The 21,804-nt window shown below is 42.7% G+C and overlaps 1 protein-coding gene and 1 pseudogene across 4 annotated transcripts in view; one reads left to right on the top strand and one right to left on the bottom strand.

Annotated features, from left to right (window-relative positions):
* The window catches only part of UNC5D (unc-5 netrin receptor D), a 603,713-nt gene that overhangs the window by 192,785 nt on the left and 389,124 nt on the right, over positions 1-21,804 (bottom strand). The gene's annotated exons all lie outside the window — the stretch shown is intronic.
* Positions 16,433-16,529, top strand: LOC122432670 (annotated as a pseudogene).

The following is a 21,804-nucleotide window of genomic DNA, read 5'->3' as shown; positions in this document are numbered from 1 at the left end:
TTCTAATCTACCACTGCTGCCTGCAGGAAGGTGACAGGTGCCATACACCACTCATTCACAAAATGCAAGGGCTATTTGACTTTCAATCTTACAGAGGACAAATGAAAACAATAAAAATTGGTTTGTAATGAGGTGGATGAAACTGGAGCCTATTATACAGAGTGAAGTAAGTCAGGAAGAAAAACACCAATACAGTATATTAACGCATATATATGGAATTTAGAAAGATGGTAACAATGAGACTATATGTGAGTCAGCAAGAGAGACATAAAGAACAGACGCTTGGACTCTGTGGGAGAAGGCGAGGGTGGGATGATTTGAGAGAACAGCATTGAAACATGTGTATATTGCCATATGTGAAACAGATCACCAGTCCAGGTTCGATGCATGAGACAGGATGCTCAGGGCTGGTGCACTGGGATGACCCTGAGGGATGGGATGGGAGGGAGGTGGGTTCAGGATGGGGGACACATGTACACCCATGGCTGATTCACGTCAATGTATGGCAAAACCCACAATATTGTAAAATAATTAGCCTTCAATTAAAAAAAATAAATAATTTTAAAAATTGGTTTGTAAAGCTAAGTTTATTTAAAATGTATAATTCTGAATGAAATAATGCCATTCGCAGCAACATGGATGGACAGAGAGATGATCATACTAAGTGACGTGAGCCAAAGACGAACTCATATTGATATTGGCTTCCCTGGAGCCCAGTCAGTAAAGAATCTGCCCGCAGTGCAGGAGACCTGGGTTCAATCCTTGGGTTGGGAGGATTCCCTGGAGAAGGAAATGGCAAACCGCTTGCCTAGAAAAATCCCATAGGAGGAGGAGCCTAGAAGGCTACAGTCCATGGTTCGCAAAGAGCTGGACATGACTGAGCGACTAAACCACCATACGATATTGCTTACATGTGGCATCTAAAAAATACAACGCAAATGAACTTATATACAAAACACAAACAGATCCACAGACACAGAAAAAACAATTTAAGATGACCAAAGGGGAAAGTGGGTGGGAAAGGGATAAATTAGGTATTTGGGATTAACAGATACACGCTACTACTAATACATATAAAATAAACAACAAGGACCTACTGTATAGCACATTACACTATATTCAATATCCTATAATAAGCCATAATGGAAAAGAACATGTGTGTGTGTGTATATATATATACATATATGTATATGTATGTGTATATATATATGTATATATATATATATCTGAATCGCTTTGCTGTATACTAGAAATTAACACAATACTGTAAATATTTCAGTGAAAAAAATAAAATGTATAATTCTGTGACTGTATGTTTCTGTGAAATGCTTGTTTTTTCTAAATGAAGTAATAGTTATAGAAAATAGCTCTTGGGACTTTCCTTGTGGTCCAGTGGTTAAGAGTCCACTCTTCCAATGTAGGGGGTGGGGGTCTGATCCCTGGTCAAGGAGCTAAGATCCCACATGCTGTGCAGTGCAGCCAAAAAAGAAAAAGGTTCTTATGTCTTAACATTCTTTCTTGGAAAAAATAAAAAGGCACCAACACTCAGCTAGTCCATTCTCTCACAGAGACGGGAGGGGATTAACACTGTCTATGAAATCCAGAAGTCTGGGAGTCCTTTGCTGTTCTGAAGAACAAAGGCCAAGCCCTGGCATCAGGTCACTTCCATGCAGCTGGACTCAATAAATGGGCAAGCCAAAGAAGACGATACTGAAGAAAGAAAAAGGGGAAAAAAAATAACAATTTTGGGAAAAACTCAGGCATAAGGGAATAATGAAGTCATCACAAAAAAGAATAAAAATAAAATAAAATGTACGCCTCGGGTGTTCACAGTCCATTCTCTGTTCCTGAGCCCAAAGTAATAGAGATTTTACTCAGCCAGAGAAAGTAATAAGGGGAACAAACAAACATAAAAATGACTCCGAACTTGAAACACTGGATGTATTGACCAAATGCTTCCCAGGTGTGGTTTGTGATTGGTCTGACAGCCGCTGTGGCAAACACAACGTTGGCCATCACAGATGAGACAGTGAGAAGAAATTACCATCCAAGAGGCAGGAGGGAGGTGATAATTTATCCTCTCTGCTGATTCTACCACTTGGAGCTCAGATCCATTCGTCATATTGATCCTGATCTCCCACCTTGACTGGTACAGAGCACTTCCAATGACAAAATCAAGTTGTTCACATGCTTCATTGTTTTGCTTTGAAAAACAAATGAATTTGCCACCAAGAACACATGATTCCCACTGTCTCTGCATCCTGAAAACTGAGGGAGATCACCACCATTTGGAAAATATGCATTGGCCTAGTTGGGATTCTGATGAGAACAAGTTAATTGGGGTGGGGATGAAATGGAATCACACGATTTAGGAAGAGAGACGAGCAGATGCAAACTTAAATAAGGCTTCCCGTCAACAGCATATTCACACCATGAGAACACGACAGAGGCAGATCTGGCTCCCCAGTCATACACTACGGAGAAATAGTAAAATAAAGCAGTGAAATGTGAATGGAGTTTATCATCTAAACACAACTCCTATTAGTAATAACCATTGACTGTGCTAAGTGCCAGGAACTCAGGTAAATGTTCTAATGATATGATCTCAGTTGAATGAGTCTTCACAGCATCCCTGTGAGGTCTTATTATCCCATTTTGCCATGAAAACTTGGAAGTTCAGAAAGCTTACAGAATTAACCTAAGACCAAACAGCTAATAAAAGGAGATGCTTGGATTGAACTCTTATCTGACTTATGATTTATTCTGAGATCTATGCTTTTAAATATAGTGATTTAGTAAACAATGCCTCCCTGGGATTTCAAGGGTCCCCCAAAGATTGCTTTTCCCTAGCCCCTTGCCTTTCAAGTAGAAAAGGCAATGATGTCATTAAAACAAAACAATGGATTTTAGCTTTCCTAATTATGAGGCTGAGAAAGGGGTCTGAAACCCAGGTCTCCCTCCCACATTTAACATGTCACATTTCCTCTATAGTCATGTCCAGTGAAGCTATGGGATAAGTATGTCCATCTTGGGTTTGCCCTAGCAGAGAATGAGGCAACCTTCAGGGATAAGTTGTACCACCATCCTACTTGGAGATGATTTCCCCAGCAGGGTAGTGGCCACATGTGATCAATCCATGATGTGCATTTTTGATCCATAGGTGCAAGGCCTGTGCAATGTGGCTCTTATTTTTTCATGTGGAGTAACTTGGGCTACTTGAGACGTAACAGAGTGTAGACAAGGACAATCTCTTCGGATGACAGAACTTCCAGCTGCCTCACTCACTATGCCGCTCACACTGGTTTCCTCTTTATCCAGCTCTTCTTATACGGCTTCGTCACACCCTTCACAGTTCAGGGCACACCCACCCAACACACAGAACCCCCTGATGCATCTGCAGAACTTAACAGTCATTTTTGTTGGGACTTTTTGCTTCCTCTTTTCCTTTAAACACTGCTTCAACAGATGTTTTATGAGTGTCTAGTCTATGCCAGGTACTCAGCTCAGGGCTGGCTATAAAGAGATGAATACACCATGGTTTCTTCTACCTATAGTATAATCCCAGGTCAGTGCGCATATGTTAACAACTATTTGTTGATGCTGGGCTCAAGTTAGAAAAAATCCTGAGCACCCACTTTGGGGCAGCCACTCTCTTAGACACTGTGAGTAGCATCTTAGTGAAATGCAAGGAGGTCTAACCAGTCAATCCTAAAGGAAATCAGTCCTGAATATTCACTGGAAGGACTGATACTGAAGCTCCAATACTTTGGCGACCTGATGTGAAGAACTGACTCATTGGAAAAGACCCTGATGCTGGAAAAGATTGAAGGTGGGAGGAGAACAGGCAACAGAGGATGAGATGGTTGGATGGCATCACCGACTCGATGGACATGAGTTTGAGTAGGCTCCGCAAGTTGGTGATAGACAGGGAAGCCTGATGTGCTGCAGTCCATGGGGTCACAAAGAGTCGGACACGACTGAGCGACTGAACTGAACTGAAACTAGAACCAACACACTGATCAGGGAATCTCAACCAGGCAAATTTGGCAATGTCTGGAGACATTTTTGGATGCCACAAAATGAGGTGTGAGATGCTAATATCATCTGATAGGTTGCTATAAACATCCTACACGGAGCAGGATAGACCCTCACAGCAAAGGCAGATCCAGCCCCAGATGTGTTGAGGTTGAGAATCCCAGCTCTGTCTTATGCCCCTTGGAGCCTAAGTAATGACCTCTCAGTATCACAAAAGGGAAGAAGATTAGCTTTGACAGAAGCTGTCCTCAATTTCTTCAGGGGTGCAGAGTTGCTACTGGAAACCAGGAAGGCAAGAGAAACTGGGAAACTCAGGGATGAAAAGCTCATAACAAGAGCATGACTAGGTCCAGGTACAGAAGTGAATGTGAGCGAAATTTCAGACTTGAAAGCAAGCAAATGAAAGGAATAAGAGCCATAGCACTTCGTACGCAGGAGATCAGGGAAGCCGGAATAGCGTCAGGGAGGCTTACCTGATGAGGCCCATGGAACAAGTGCATACAGGGTAAAAGCAGATACCAAGGGTAACTGAGAAAACGGTGGGGGAGGGTGCAAGGAGATGCTCACTTCACACGATGAGTTGGTCGCAGAGGTGAGCCGGGAGAAAACAAAAGCTCTCTCCAGAGCCGCGGTACCCAAGAGCCTTTGAGAGGATACCTACGCTGTCTGGCTGAAAAGCTCCTGCCTCGCAGAAACAATAACGACAACACTCCACTGTCCTTTGTTAGCCCAGAACCCAGGCTTTCGTGAAGCACTCTCACGACTGGGGGAGCCTGACAATCCCGAGCTTCACGCCTGCTTCTAATGGACTCAGAGTCTCTGGGAAACAGCAGGATCTCAGGCCGTTTCAAGGAAAGTGAGGAGCAAGGTACAAAGGAGGCAAAGGATACCTTCAAAGGTGCTGTCACGTCGTTCGGGAAGTCCTCACTGAATGCAGAGGTGAAGGGCTGGTGCAGGGTGTCGAAGGACCTGAGGCTGCCTGACCCCTCTCTTCTGCTGCCACTTTTGTTCTGAGCAGAGGGGAGAAGGGCGCCCAAGAGGTGAGCTGGGCAGAGTGAATGGAGTGAGTCAAGGCCATCGTGCTCCAAAGGCCGCAGCATCAAGGCTGGTGACCACAGATGTCTACATCCTGAATGCTTCCTCCTGCCAGCTCCAAGCAACCCCTGCAGCAGAAATGCCAAGAGGGCTTGGAAAGACAGGCCTGCTCTTGCCCAGACAGTGGAGGCATGGTGTTCCCAGCACTTGGCAGGGCATTATTGAAAGTGGGCTCCTCTGTGGATTTCTGGGTCTGTCTTTGGGATTTTTCTGCAAGTTTGAAGTTATTTATTTACAAATCAATAGCTTTTAAAAAAAGTCACTTCCAGTGATGACACAGAGAACATACATTCACAACTTCCTATGTGCTTCCCTGTTGTGGTCTGACTATTGGGTCCTTGAACTAAATGTAGCAGGACATTGAAAAAACAGACACATAAATCTAGCATCTTACTTCTGATTCAAATCCTTCACTGGCTCCCTGTCACTAGCGAGCAAGAGTCAAAGTTTCTCTAAACAACAAGGATTTACTGTATAACACAGGGAATGAAAAAAAAAAAAAAAACCACACAGGGAATGATACTCAGTACCTTGTAATAAAGTATAACGCAAAAGGACGGGGAAAATACAGACATATACACAAATACATATGACCAAATCATTTTGCTGTACATCTGTAACTAATCCAATATTTTAAGTCAACGACACTTCAATAGAATTTTTTAGAAAACTTAAGGAAAAAAAAAATCAACATTTTTCCGATGTCCAACCAGGCTTTCCATGAGTCTCCACTCCACTGAGGCTCCCCCATATCCTTTAGGCTTTCTCAAAACAAAACGCACTGTACTTCCTGTCCAACCATGCTGTTTGACATGTGCCTGCTTTTAGCCAAGCTGATCCTACAGCCTGAGTATGTGTAACTTTTCACCATGGTGACCTCTTATTCTTCCTTCAAAACCTCTATGGGAGTTATACTTGGCATCGTCTTGGTTGACCACTCTGGCCAACAGAACTAGTCATGTCCCTTCTATTTTATCACTGTTACATTGTAATAGGTCGCACACTCTGCTTGAGATAGTTATCTATATATTCCTTTCATTCGATGGATGCTTGGGCTTATTAGCAATACAGACTGGATCTCATTCCTTGAGGCAAAGAAGCCATCTACGGAACTAGTAAGTAGATGAAAGCTTATTAGATCAAACAAGAGACTGCCCATAAATTGTCTTTAAATCACACTCTGATGTCAAGTACAACAAAGCTGACCCAGCACTCATGGGCGGCTCCTGTGATGGAACAGAAAGGATCCAATATTGGAATGGGATACACCCCTGCTGGAGTCACTACTTCCTCACTTAGCAAGCACACGATGCATGGTAAAAAAACAAGAACTATCGGGCTGTCTCAAGATTTGGGCTTTGAAACCAAAGAGAACTCGGCCCCTCACTGTCAGAGAAATTTCGGGAAAGTTACTTAATGTCAGCTTCAATTATGACATCTATAAAATGAAGACAACCACAGGACCTAACTTGGCTGTGAGAATGAAACAGGATGACATATGGCAAGTGCCTAGCAGAGAGCCTGGCCCGTGGTCCTCAGCATACGGTAACTAACAGCCACGGTCGTTTGTGGGGATTTAACATCTTGAAGGATCATGGCATTGAGTGAAATGACATATGCATATCATCTAGCACTTGTCAGCTTCCATTTCCCTTGAGGGTTTTTCTTCCCATGAGCTCTGTTATCTTTTTTCTTGATCAGTCATTACCATCATGCCTCTACAGCACCAAATCCTATCGCCTATTATTATATTTGAATAATTAAAAATGAGAATGTGACTTCTCTGCCTATCAAGGAGACATTTTCCCAAGCAAATGTAGGATGTTCATTACCACGTAACACTTTACTCCTTCTAAACATATACAGATATTGTAACTAAGGTAATTACTATTTCAAGCACTACATAGATGACAAGGACAGATCACACTGATAGGCTCATGATACAGAACTGATGTCCCAGTGACTGCTCCTGTTAAACTGGGGTGGTACTAGACAGATCTGTTCTTGTGTTCCCCTGCCGTGACATTCCACAGCTACCTCCCAAAGGGAAAGTGTTGATCGCTCAGTCGTGTCTGACTCATTGTGACCCCAAGGACTGTAGCCCACCAGGATCCTCTGTCCCTGAAATTCTCCAGGCAAGGATACTGGAGTGGGTTGCCATGCCCTCCTCCTGGGGATCTTCCCAGTCCAAGGACAGAACGCACGTCTCTTATGTCTCCTGCATTGGCAGGCAGGGTCTTTACCACTAGCACCACCAGGAAAGCCATTCCCTTCTCCAGGGAATCTCCACCCAGGGATAGAACCTGGGTCTCCCGCATTGCAGGCAGATTCTTTACCCTCTGAGTCACTAGGCAAGCCCTTCTAGTAAAGGGGATGCTGTCACCGCAAAGGTGATCTCCAAATGCTACTATGGAGCTGGCCCTTGAATCACCCATGTGATTCCTGCACACAGAAATCAACATTTAAACCATCAGGTGTGACTAGCAAGGGCCGGAGCTGGTGTCCACGGAGGATGAGCATCCTTGTGCACGATGAATAAGCACATCAAGAAAGAGATTCTGATGGGAGAACTGACAGCCAGATCTGTAAGGCGAGACTGAATCAACAATTAAAAGAACAGTTCCAATTCAGTTAAGCCAGAGCCAAGAGAGACTCGGTTACACTTAAATCAAAATTCACTGCAGCAGGGGATGATGAGCTGCTCGGCTCTGAAGGCTGGATGTTTTTTTCTTGGAGGCTTAACTGACAAGGCCAAGTGAAACGGAGTCATGTGCAGATGTGAGCCGTGCTAAGCTAGGGCGGCTGTCATCTGCGGTGCGGAAGCCACCATGACTTACACCAGCCGAGGCTCGGGGAGTTTCATGAAGTCGCCCGCGCACTCGGTTACTGACTGCGCCGATCCTGAGACGGCTCTGTGGGAAGATCACGGCTCCTTAACGCCAAACAAAGTAGAGAAGCGAAGAGCTACACAGGCCGATGAAAGAGGCCATCGAGGGTTCTTGCAACAACCATGGATTGTGGATCTGAAGCACAGCTGTTGTAAGATCAGCTAGGCGTATCTCCACAGTACCTGGGGGCAGGTGCTTATTCTGTGGGTCTGTAAGTACCCCATGAAGGAGAAACGCGCAGGTTCTATATGACTAGCAGTTATGTGAAAAACCACACAGGGCACTCGTGTACTTTTTCAGTAGCCGCAGTTAACTAAAAACAAAAATGATGTGGACGGGTGGGATGACTGGGAGATTGGGACTGACATATATATATACACACACACTACTATGTATAAAACCTCAGAGAGGGGCATGGCAACCCACTCCAGTATTCTTGCCTGGAGAATCCCATGGACAGAGGAGCCTGGCGGGCTACAGTCCATGGGGTCACAAAGAGTCGGACACGACTGAGCAACTAACACATATATAAAACACATAACTAATGAGAACAGGGGTTCCCTGATGGCTCAGTGGTAAAGAATCTGCCTGCCAATGCAGGAGATCCAGGTTCGATCCCTGGGTTGGGAAGATCCCCTGGAGAAGGGAAAGGCAAACCACTCCAGTACTCTTGCCTGGAGAATCCCATGGACAGAGGAGCCTGGTGGGCTGCAGTCCATGAGGTCACAAAAGAGTTGGGCACATCTTAGTGACTAAACAGCAACAACAAATGAGAATGGGCTCTATAGCACAGGGAACTCTGCCTGATGTTCTGTGGTGACTCCACTGGGAAGGAAATCTAAAAATGAGAGGATATATGTATACACATAGCTGATGTACTTTGCTGCATGGCGAGAAACTAACGCAGCATTGTAAAGCCACTTTACTCCAATAAAAAATTAATACAAAAAACAAAAGGTATTAGAGATGGTGGCATTTCTCTAAAGAAAGAGACCCCTTGGCTCTCTCCTCCAAGAGACCAGATGACAATTAGGATTTGGGAATCATGGCAAAAGAGTTCCAGGAGAAGCTGTGATGGCTGTGGTTGGTGGTTTCTGTTTGACATTTGAAAAAGTTCTGCCTAAAAAACAAAGGCAGTCTACATTGGCTAAGTGAGTCAGCCTGGCGTGTGGCATGCTTCAGAGAAGCATTAAAATCCATGCTGTCTCAGCAGGATGGGGACGGAGCTCTTGATTCATGCCCGTGGAGCATTACTGCTGAATTACAGAACTGCAGCTCTTTATGGGGAAGCCTCCCAAACTGCTTTTACTTCTGCATAATTCAAGATATAAAGACTGTTTATGGCTGCTCAACTGCATAAGAAGGCGAAGGATAGAGAAATCGCTCCACACCTTCATTCTGTTAACTCAGAAATCACGCATTTCCTTTGTGTCTGTGCTTTCCTTTCAGAGTTTACTATCGATTGATTAACTGCTGACCTTCTCCTGTTTCCCTCCAAACTGCCTTCCCTCTTGATCCATTTGCTTCCTCTCCCAATTTGAGAAACCTTAAGCATACTATGAAAATTCTGAAAGGATAAAGGATGCAATTTCCCACCCGGGGGAAAAAAGAAAGAGGGGAAGAGAGGGAGGAGGATAAAGAGATATTTTGTCAACTGCTTCTCCATTCAAAGTTTATTCTAAGTGGTTACTGGCACTGAGCAACTCTGCCAGTGCCCCCCTGGATCTTGAAAACAGGGCAGATTTCAAGGCCATTGAATGATAGAGTTTCACTGCAGTGGGGGAATAGTAAGACTCAGCCATGGAATCATAGTCAAGAGTAAAGAAATGGAGGAAACCATATGATGTCACTTAGACGTGTAATCTAAAACATGACATGAATGAACCTATCTATGAAACAGACTCACAGACATGAAGAATAGATTTGTGGTTGCCAAGAGGAAGGCGGTGAGGGAGGGATAAAGCGGGGGTTTGAGAAAAGCAGGTGCAAAACTATTATATTTAGGATGAATAAACCTCAAGGTCCTGGTGTGGAGCACAGGGATATCCTTCAATATCCGGTGATAAACCATAATGGAAAAGAATATGAAAAAGAATATATCTATGGTACACATATATGTATATACATGAAACCACCATCTGTACCGCAGAAAGTAACACAACGTTGTAAATCAATTATACTTCAATGAAATAAATTTAAAAAAAAACAGAAATGGAGGAAAAGAAAAAGTAGAAGGCTGGCATGTATGCACATACACATACAGGTTCACATATGTCTTAATCTTGCATTCATACTTTTAGTAGCACATGCATGAAATAAGATGGTGGGTGAGAAAACGACAGCCTTCTTATCTTACTCAGCTCATGCTCAGCATACAACGTCCAGCAAATAAAGAAGCTTCATCAGGTTGAGTTTAAGAGAACAGCCTCTTTTTCTGTTTTGCATATAGGGTTATCGTTACCATCTTTCTAAATTCCATATATATGCGTTAGTATGCTGTATTGGTCTTTATCTTTCTGGCTTACTTCACTCTGTATAATGGGCTCCAGTTTCATCCATCTCATTAGAACTGATTCAAATGAATTCTTTTTAATGGCTGAGTAATATTCCATGGTGTATATGTACCACAGCTTCCTTATCCATTCATCTGCTGCTGTGGGAGAAGGCAAGGGTGGGATGTTTCGAGGGAACAGCATCAAACATGTATATTATCTATGGTGAAACAGATCACCAGCCCAGGTGGGATGCATGAGACAAGTGCTCGGGCCTGGTGCACTGGGAAGACCCAGGGGAATCGGGTGGAGAGGGAGGTGGGAAGGGGGATCGGGATGGGGAATACATGTAAATCCATGGCTGATTCATGTCAATGTATGACAAAAACCACTACAATATTGTAAAGTAATTAGCCTCCAACTAATAAAAATAAATGAAAAAAAAAAAAAAAGAGAGAGAGAACAGCCTCAGCATCCAGGCTTTCCGGATTCAATGAGTGGCTTACTCATTCAGTAAGCTGTTTAATCATTCTGTGCCTCGGTTTCTTTATTTATACCACTGGCATGTAACTGTCACCTATCCCAGAAAGTTGCTGGAAGGATTTAGTGACGAGTACCTGGCATTGAGTGCATATATAATGAATGTTGGCGATAGAGTAGTTTTTCCATGAAATTATGCACAGAATCAACGATTCCATAAAACAGAGATATTCCTGTATTTGCCTTCCCACAGATAGTAGCTTTAAGGATCAAATGAGTCAATATACGTGAAATATCTTTGTAAATTTGAAAGTGATCATTTGAATTTAAGAGTTTATTATTATGTATATCAAAGAGCTTCCCCAGAGGCTCAGCGGTAAAGAATCTGCCTGCAATGCAGGAGCAATAGGAGATGCAGGTTCAATCCCTGGGTTGGGAAGATTCCCCTAGAGGAGGGCATGGCAACCGACTCCCGTATTCTTGCCTGGGAAATCCCATAGACAGAGAAGCCTGGTGGGCTTGAAGCTTTGGGTGGCAAAGAGTCTAACATAACTGAAGCGACTTAGCACACACATACACATACCAAAAAGCAGTCGTGTGAATATTCATCCACTAAGTCACAGAGGCTTCCAGACTATTCCCAGAAGCCGAGTGTTATCTGCTAAGGTAAGGGTGAGGGGAGTGGGAGGATGGGGCTGGGAGGGGTAGAGTATAAAAGGATACTGAAAAGCATCATTTGCATTTCCTATCCTGAAGGGAGTTGGCTCAAGGAAATATGACATAAGGTCATAAGACGTTAATACAAGAAGTAGGGCAAGAAAGAGAAACAAACAAACAAAAAATGTTCACAGCGTTATGCTTATAAACATACACACTACTATACATAAAACAGACAATTAATAAGAACCTGCTGTGTAGTACAGGGAACTCTACTCAACACTATGCAATGACCTGTGTTGGAAAAGAACCTAAAAACGAGTGGATATGTGTATAACTAATTCACCTGGCTATATACCTGAAACTAACACAACATTGTAAATCAACAATATGCCAATAAACATTAAAAAATCAAAAGTGTTTAGAGGAAAGGAGAAACTGCAGCCCTTAACTTAACCAGGCCACACTGATTAAAGCAGATATTTCTAAGAAAGCAAAGTCAGTGTCACCTGGGATGGCCAGGGAGGAAGTCTGACTTTGCTAGGTTAAAAGAGCTTCTCCCAGACTGTGTAAAGGGCAGATAGATGGGGATGTCAAGGACCTTCCAGACAAAGAAAAATGGGGGAACACAGAGATGGGGCTGTAAATAATACAGCCAGAAAGTAGTAAGAAAGAAAGGAAGCTGAGTGTGTAGGGCTGACTTAGAAGAATGCAGAAAAAGGAAAAGAGGCAAGACACCGCCTTTGTCACTTCATCATGGGTCTCTACCCTTGGTTTTGAAAAATGTAGTTCTATCTTCCATATTTCACCCCCTCCTGGAATACAAAACAAGAAAAAAAAAAAGAAAAGAAATATGAATCAGGAGCTTTAGATGGCTTCTTTTCTTCCTCAGTGAGGAACCAGAACTTCTCAGATAAGGCTGTGGTAAAAGTCAGTCCATTAATAAGATTGACTTAAGGACCCGTATTAATGATGAGGGTATTCGGGCTGCAGACATTCACTTTTTAAATAACTTATACTAACCTCATTTTCCCATCTTTCTTACGATAGCAAATTTCTTTTTACAGGAATGTTTTTAGAGAAGTAATTTACTGGCACTTAATTACTAGTATTTAACCAATTCAACATTCCCTTTTCTAAGAGTCCATTAGGTTTCTATTACAATATTATACATTCTAATCAAATGTCGCTTTCTGCAAAGGTCTTCATTGTCAGTCTCCTCAAAGCAAAGTTTATCTGGACTATTAGACATTCTCTCTCTGCTTTGGTTGCACCAAATTAATTATTTATACCTAAGGTCCACCGCTTCAGAACTTGGGCATCTCAATGTTTCTCCAGTGGATTATTAAGAATTTTTTTAAAAATAAAATCCTCATTTCCTAGTCTGTTTGATTGAGGTTAAACACAGTAGTCTAGTGATTCTTGTACGAAACAGTTCAATGTCATAAGATTCTCTCCTGGGTTTTATGGCAATGAACAAATTTGAAATAAATGAACCTTTCATTAAGACTATCCTCACAGGGGAGAAGGGAAAAGGGCTTCTGACTTAAAAACTGTCTGCACCAGTCTAACAGAGTTATTAAAACAAATCTGATAGTATGCAGATTTTACTATTTATACAACAGGAATAATTGGAGATGCAAAAGGGGCCTTAGGAGTTTCCAGCCCCCTTCCTGATTTTACAGATTAAAAAAAAGATCAACAGCCCTCAAAGAGCCTTTAGCTCATTGTGACTTGCTTGGTTCTAAGGGACACTTTCAGGTACTCATCAAAGGCATCCTTGAAGCAGTAAGAGAGGGCACCCATAGAGTCATACTCACAATTCTTCATTGCAAGCAACCAACTCTGCTCTGGCTTGTTGAGGTAGAAAAGGACTTTATTAAAGATTATATCTCTAATAAAGTTCTTCCAGGGCTTCCCAGGTGGCACTAGTTTTAAAGAATCTGCCTGCCAATGCAAGAGACCTAAGAGATGCAGGTTCAATCCCTGGGTCAGGCAGATTCCCAGGAAGAAGTGAAGTGAAGTGGAAGTCACTCAGTCATGTCTGACTCTTTGTGACCCCATGGACTATATATAGTCCATGGAATTCTCCAGGCCAGAAAACTGGAGTGGGTAGCCTTTCCCTTCTCCAGGGCATCTTCCCAACCCAGCGATCAAACCCAGGTCTCCCACATTGCAGGCAGATTCTTTACCAGTTGAGCCACAAGGGAAGCCCAGAAGGTTAGGAAATGTCCCTGGGTGGGCTCGAACCACAAACCTCTAGGTTAAAAGCCAAACGTGATTACGATTGTGCCACAGACACACCTGGAGGTAGGCATGGCAACCCACTGCAGTATTCTTGCCTGGAGAATCCCCATGGACAGAGGAGCCTGGCCGGCTACAGTCCATAGGGTCCCAAAGAGTCAGACATGATTGAAGCGACTCACATACACAGACACACACACACACAGAAGTGTCCAGAGTCTCCAGTAAAGTCAAAGATACATAACGGGCAGCCAAACAGAACAATGAGCAACCACATCATAGGGAAAGGGGGAGTCACTGGGCAGCGTCCTCGCAGTTTAAAACTCATGACATTGACATGACTCCCAACTATAAGACTCGCCAATTCTGCTGGCAGGCATCTCCACCGCCATCCTCTCCAGAGAGGGATGTCCATACCAGTACCTCATCACGTTGCTCAATTCTCCATCCCACCTTGGGTGAGAACACCCGACGAGTGGGCCTAACCACAAAGACTAGAAAATATGCTTTTCAGCTTTTACCTTAGGGAGGTGAGACTTTAAAAGAAATTCCCTAAACATAAGAAAGCAGGACAAATGTTCATCAAGTTTACCAAGACTAACAGAGCTTCTTTAAAAACCTTTGATTTCCACGTGGGCATCTGGAAGGAAAAAACGACCTCCTTTCCCTTACTCCCTCTGGAGAAGGAGATGGCAACCCACTCCAGTCTTCTTGCCTGGAGAATTCCATGGACAGAGGAGCCTGGTGGGCTATAGTCTACAGGGTCCCAAAGAGTCGGACATGACTGAGTAACTAACACTTTCCCTAAATCCACCCTCCTGCCCCAACCCTCACCAGTAATTTGGCTTCAAACACAGGTGTGACTCTGACATCCTTTATAAGACAAAAAGTGCATTCTTTCATTCTGTTCCTGGGACCTCACCTTGTTACACAAGCAGGCCAACCTACTGATCAGTCAACAGAGAGAAGGGGAGATTCTCCAAATACACTTCACTGACTACGGCCCTTGACCTTTTTTTCTAATTATTTTTTTTAATTGGAAGTATAATTGATTTCTGCTTTATAACAAAGTGATAATATACACACACACACGTGTATTCTTTTTTCATGTTCTTTTCCATTATTGTTTATCACAGGACACTGAATATAGCTTCCTGTACTATGCAGTAGTTGTTTATCCATTCTAAATGTAATAGTTTGCATCTGCAAATCCCAAGCTCCCAATCCTTCCCTCCCCCACGGCAACCACAGGTCTGTTCTCTATGTCTGTGAGTCACTTTCTGTTCTGTAGATAAAATTCATTTGTGTCATATTTTAGATTCCACATATAAGTGATATCACATCTTCACTTAGTATGATCATCTCTAGATCCATCCAAGTTGCTGCCAATGGCATTATTTCACTCTTTTTTATGGCTGAGTAGTAGTCTGTTGTACATATGTAATCCATTCACCATGTAAAACAGCATGGAGGTTCTCCAAAAGTAAATAGAGGTGCCATACGATCCAGCAATCTCACTCACTCCAATATATCTGGAGAAAACTATAATGCAAAAACGTACAAGCATCCCCATATTCACGGCAGCAATATCCATAATAGCCAAGACATGGCCCCTTGACCTTGACCTTTCTAATTCTAGCACCATCTTGATTCCTCGGTGACATAAAAACAATAAGATTGCCCAGCATGCAGTGGCTCAAGGCTACAATCTGTTAGTTCCTTGGCTTTGGGCTTTTAATTCTCAGACATTGAATTATTTTGAGGAGGTTGTTTACCTTGATGTGTGCAGAATTAGCCTTAGACACTAAGCCTTTATGGCAAGTTTTATTGTCCAAGGCAAATATAACCTGTTAAGATTTACAGGCTTTATTAACAGCAATAACCATTTTACAACCAACATCAGTAAATCAGGGTTTATTGAGAACTCTACAATTTTAATCTGTGGAAAACCATTAAAATGTCGGATTTTCATTGGACATAATTTCTAACTTTTATGAAAGATAGATTTTGCATTTAATCGGGGAGTATAAAAAAGTGCAGTGTGGGATAACGAATTGTTTTGAAAGGAGCAAATTGGTTTTAGCTAAACAACGGTGTCAAACACTAAAAAGCGGTCATCTTTAGTTAGAACTGCCCTAAGGTTGAGGTTAAAAGCAACTGTAGTGACAAATGCATTCTAATACATCTCACAACGGGATGAGCTCATGGCATTTAGAAAACGCTGAATTATCATCCGTTCACATTTCAGGTATTTTCAGAAAAGCGTACAACTAATTATTTCATTTAAACCTATGTCTGCTGCCTGGTGAGTGCCTTCAAGTTTACAAACCACGCTTGCTTTGGAGGTAGCACTAGTGGTACCTGCCAACGCAAGAGACCTAAGAGACGCAGGTTCGATCCCCGTGTTGGGCAGATCCCCTGGGGGAGGGCATGACAACCCACTTCAGGATTCTTGCCTGGAGAATCCCCATGGACAGAGAAGTCTGGCAGGCTACAGTCCATAGCGTTGCAAAACGTCAGACACAACTGAAGTGACTTAGCATGCATGCATGCATACTAAAACTGAAATGATTCAGAGAAGATTAGCATGGCCCTGTGTAACAATGACACACGAGTTCATGAAGCAATACATATTTTTGTTTGGAAGCTTCCTACAAAACGAAACACACTTTCAGCACATGATCCAGCAGTAATACTCCTTGACGTTTACCCAAATAAGCTGAAAATTTACAGCCACTCAAAAAACCAAACATGAATATTTATATCAGCTTTATTCAGAATTACCAAATTTTGGAAACAACCTTGATGTCCTTCAGTAGGTGAATGAATAAATAAACCAGATACATCCAAACAATGGAATGTCATCCAGTGCTACAAAAGAAATAAGCTATTAAGTCATGAAAAGACGTGGGGGAAGCCCAAACACATATTACTAAGTGAGAGACACCAACCTGAAAAGGCTACATGCTGTATGATTTCAACTATATGACATTCTGTAAAAGGAAAAACCATGAAGACAGTTAAAAAAAAAACCAGACGTTGTGGGGAGAGAGGGATGAACAGAAGGAGCACAGAGGATTTTCAGAGCAGTGAAATGACCCTATGATACTATAAAGGTGGATACACGCATGCGTGTGTGCTGAGTTGCTTCAGTCCCGTCCAGCTCTTTGTGACCCTATGGACTGTAGCCTGCCAGAATCCCCTGTCCATGGGAATTCTCCAGGCAAGAATACTGGAGTGGGTTGACACCGCCCTCCTCCAGGGGATCTGCCCGACCCAGGGGTGGAACCTAAGTCTCTTAATGTCTTCTGCATTGTCAGGCAGGTTCTTTACCACTAGTGACACCTGGGAAGCACAATGATGTATAAATGTCATTATTAATTTGTCCAAATCCACTGAATGTAAAACACTAAAATGGAACCCTAATGTAACTATGGACTTTGGGTGATAAAAAAAGAAGTTTATATACCAAAATGTTTTTAGTAACAAAATTCCATTCAATACTCATTGGGGCATAGACTTAGATTACTGTGATACTGAATGGTTTGCCTTGGAAACAAACAGAGATCATTCTGTCATTTTTGAGATTGCATCCAAGTACTGCATTTCAGACTCTTTTGTTGCTTATAAGGGCTACTCCATTTCTTCTAAGGGATTCTTACCCACAGAGGTAGATATAATGGTCATCTGAGTTAAATTCACCCATTCCAGTCCATTTTAGTTCACGGATTCCTAAGATGTTGATGTTCACTCTTGCCATCTGTTTCACGGATTCCTAAGATGTTGATGTTCACTCTTGCCATCTGTTTGACCACTTCCAAATTACTTTGATTCATGGACCTACCATTCCAGGTTCTTATGCAAGATTGCTCTTTACAGCATTAGACTTTACTTCCATCACCAGTCACATCCACAACTGGGTGTTGTTTTTGCTTTGGCTCCGTCTCTTCATTCTTTCTGGAGTTTTTTTCCACTGATCTCCAGTAGCATATTGGGCATCTACTGACCTGGGAAGTTTATCTTTCAGTGTCCTATCTTTTTTCCTTTTCATACTGTTCATGGGGTTCTCAAGGCAATAATACTGAAGTGGTTTGCCATTCCCTTCTCCAGTGGACCACGTTTTGTCAGACCTCTCCACCATGACCCGTCCATCTTGGGTGTCCCTACATGGCATGGCTCATAGTTTCATAGTTCCCCAACCAGTAATGCTGAAGAAGCTGAAGTTGAACAGCTCTATGAAGATCTACAAGACCTTTGAGAACTAACACCCAAAAAAGATGTCCCTTTTCATTATAGGGGACTGAAATGCAAAAGTCGGAAGTCAAGAGATACCTGGAGTAACAGGCAAATTTGGCCTTGGAGTACAAAATGAAGCAGGGCAAAGGCTAACAGAGTTTTGCCAAGAGAACACACTGGTCATAGTAAATACCCTCCCCCAACAACACAAGAGAAGACTCTACACATGGACATCACCAGATGGTCAATACCGAAATCAAAATGATTATATTCTTGGCAGTCAAAAATGGAGAAGCTCTATACAGTCAGCAAACAAAAAGACTGGGAGCTGACTGTGGCTCAGATCATGAACTCTTTATAGCCAAATTCAGACTTAAATTAAAGAAAGGGAAAACCACTAGACCATGCAGGTATGATCTAAATCAAATCCCTTCTGATTATACAGTGGAAGTGACAAATAGATTCAAGGGATTAGATCTGATAGACAGAGTGCCTGAAGAACTATGGACGGAGGTTTGTGACATTGTACAGGAGGCAGTGATCAAGACCATCCCCAAGAAAAAGAAATGCAAAAAGGCAAAATGGTTGTGTGAGGAGGCCTTATAAATAGCTGTGAAAAGAAGAGAAGCTAAAGGCAAAGGAGAAAAGGAAAGATATACCCATTTGAATGCAGAGTTCCAAAGAATAGCAAGGAGAGATAAGAAAGCCCTCCTCAGTAATCAGTGCAAAAAAATAGAGGAAAACAATAGAATGGGAAAGATTAGAGATCTCTTCAAGAAAATTAGAGATACCAAGGGAATATTTCATGCAAAGATAGGCACAATAAAGGACAGAAATAGTATGGACCTAACAGAAGCAGAAGGTATTAAGAAGAGGTGGCAACAATACCCAGAAGAATTATATAAAAAAAGATCTTCATGACCCAGATAGCCACAATGGTGTGATCACTCACCTAGAGCCAGACATCCTGGAATGTAAGTCAAGTGGGACTTATGAAGCATCACTATGAACAAACCTAGTGCAGGTGATGGAATTCCAGTTGAGCTATTTCAAATACTAAAGATGATGCTGTTAAAGTGCTGCACTCAACATGCCAGCAAATTTGGAAAACTCAGCAGTGGCCACAGGACTGGAAAAGGTCAGTTTTCATTCCAGTCCCAAAGAAAGGCAATGCCAAAGAATGTTCAAACGACCACACAATTGCACTCATCTCACACTCTGGCAAAGTAATGCTTAAAATTCTCTAAGCCAGGCTTCAACATTATGTGAACCATGAACTTCCAGATGTTCAAGTCAGGTTTACAAAAGGCAGAGGAGCCAGAGATCAATTGCCAACATCTGTTGGATCATCGAAAAGCAAGAGAGTTCAAGAAACACATCTACTTCTGCTTTATTGACTACGCCAAAGCCTTTGACTGTGTGAATCGCAACAAACTGTGGAAAATTCTTAAAGAGACGAGAATATCAGACCACCTGACCTTCCTCCTGAGAAATCTGTATCCAGGTCAAGAAAAAACCGTTAGAACCGGACATGGAACAACAGACTGGTTCCAAATTGGGGAAGGAGTATGTCAAGGCTGTATATTGTAACTCTGCTTATTTAACTTATTTTCAGAGTACATCATGTGAAATGTCGGGCTTGGATAAGGTACATGCTGGAATCAAGATCGCTGGGAGAAATATGAACATTTCTCAGAGACACAGATATGCAGATGACACCACCCTTATCCAACCGCGAAGAAGAACTAAAGAATCTCTTGACGAAAGTGAAAGAGAGTGAAAAAGTTGGCTTAAAATTCAATATTCAGACAATGTAGATCATGGCATCCAGTCCCATCACTTAATGGCAAATAGATGGGGAAACAATGGAAACGGTAGAGAATTTATTCTGGGGGGAGGTCCAAAATCACTGCTGAAACTCCAATACTTTGGCCACCTCATGCAAAGAGTTGACTCATTGGAAAAGACCCTGATGCTGGGAGGGACTGAGGGCAGGAGGAGAAGGGGACGACAGAGGATGAGATGGCTGGATGGCATCACCAACTCGATGGACATGAGTTTGAGTAAACTCCGGGAGTTGGTGATGGACAGGGAGGCCTGGTGTGCTGCGATCCATGCGGTCACAAAGAGTCGGACACAACTGAGCGACTGAACTGAATTGAACTGAAAATCACTGCAGATGGTGACTGCTGCCATAAAATTAAAAGACGCTTGCTCCTTGGAAGAAAAGCTATGACTAACATAGACAGCTTATTAAAAAACAGAGACATTACTTTGTCAACAAAGGTCCGTCTAGTCAAGGCTATGGATTTTCCAGTAGTCATGTATGGATGTGAAAGTTGGACTATAAAGAAAGCTGAGTGCCAAAGAATTGATGCTTTTGAACTGTGGTGTTGGAGAAGACTCTTGAGAGTCCCTTGGACTGCAAGGAGATCCAACCAGTCCATCCTGAAGGAGATCAGTCCTGGGTGTTCATTGGAAGGACTGTTGTTGAAGCCGAAACTCCAATAATTTGGCCACCTGATGCAAAGAACTGACTCACTGGAAAAGACCCTGATGCTGGGAAATATTGAAGGTGGGAGGAGAAGGGGATGACAGAAGACGAGATGGTTGGACGGAATCACTGACTTGATGGACATGAGTTTGAGTAAGCTCTGGGAGTTGGTGATGGACAGGGAAGCCTCGCATGCTGCAGTCCATGGGGTCACAAAGAGTCGGACACGACTGAGTGATGGAACTGAACTGAATGCCATTCATAAGATTCTCCAAGGGATACGGTAAAACCACAGATAGTTACCAGCTTCTGCAAATAAGCAAAATAACCATTTATTTCCTCCACGCACTAGATTGTGTGCGCTCAGATGCTAAGTTATGTCCAACTCTTTTTTTGACTCCATGGATTGCAGCCTGCCAGGCTCCTCTTTCTATGGGTTTCTCCAGACAAGAATACTGGACTGTGCTGCTGTTTCCTTCTCCAGGGGTCTTCCTGACCCAGGGATGGAAACCTTATCTCCTGCATTCATCAGCAGATTCTTTACCACTGAGCCACCAGGGAAGCCCATAAAAGATTATATGTACTAGATAACAAGAGAGAAAGGCAGGAAGCATTCTTGTGCCTTCATCCTCTGATGAACTTGAAAGGCATGAAAAAGGCACAGGCTAGGAGGAAGATCTCATGGGCTGCCCAGGGAGAGGAGGGGGTGGTCCTAGCAGCATCCTTCTCCATGGGGCTGAAAGTGTGTTACAAATCTCAAGCATTTTCAATTTCAATCTGTATCTTCAACTGTAATGGAACCCTACATCTTCCTCTGAGAAGCAACGTTCACGATGCTTTATAAAAGAAGAAAATGAGAAGGAAGAACTGAAGCCACAATCCTCTCTACTATTTATTTAGTATTAGAAACTGTGCTAGATGTCTTGCATATTCTTGGGTTTTCTTCGTCTTTGGCTGGAGCAATCCTACAGGAAAAGCATTGTTCCTATTTTCAGATGAGGACTCCGAGGTTCAGGGTGGCCAGTATTTGCCACAGGTCATAGTGTTAGGAGGTGCTAGTCAGGGTCGGGCCACAGTTTGACTCCAAAATTCTTACTTTCCCTCCATTATGCCACACTAAGAATCCTCAGTTCTCTACCATTTCCAGACTCCACGACTATATCCCAGGAGAGAGAACCCGGTG

The sequence above is a fragment of the Cervus canadensis genome, chromosome 31 (assembly GCF_019320065.1).
Source record: "Cervus canadensis isolate Bull #8, Minnesota chromosome 31, ASM1932006v1, whole genome shotgun sequence".
NCBI lineage: Eukaryota > Metazoa > Chordata > Mammalia > Artiodactyla > Cervidae > Cervus > Cervus canadensis.
The sequence above is the reverse complement of the archived record's forward strand: the minus strand, read 5'-3'. Positions and strand labels throughout refer to the sequence as shown.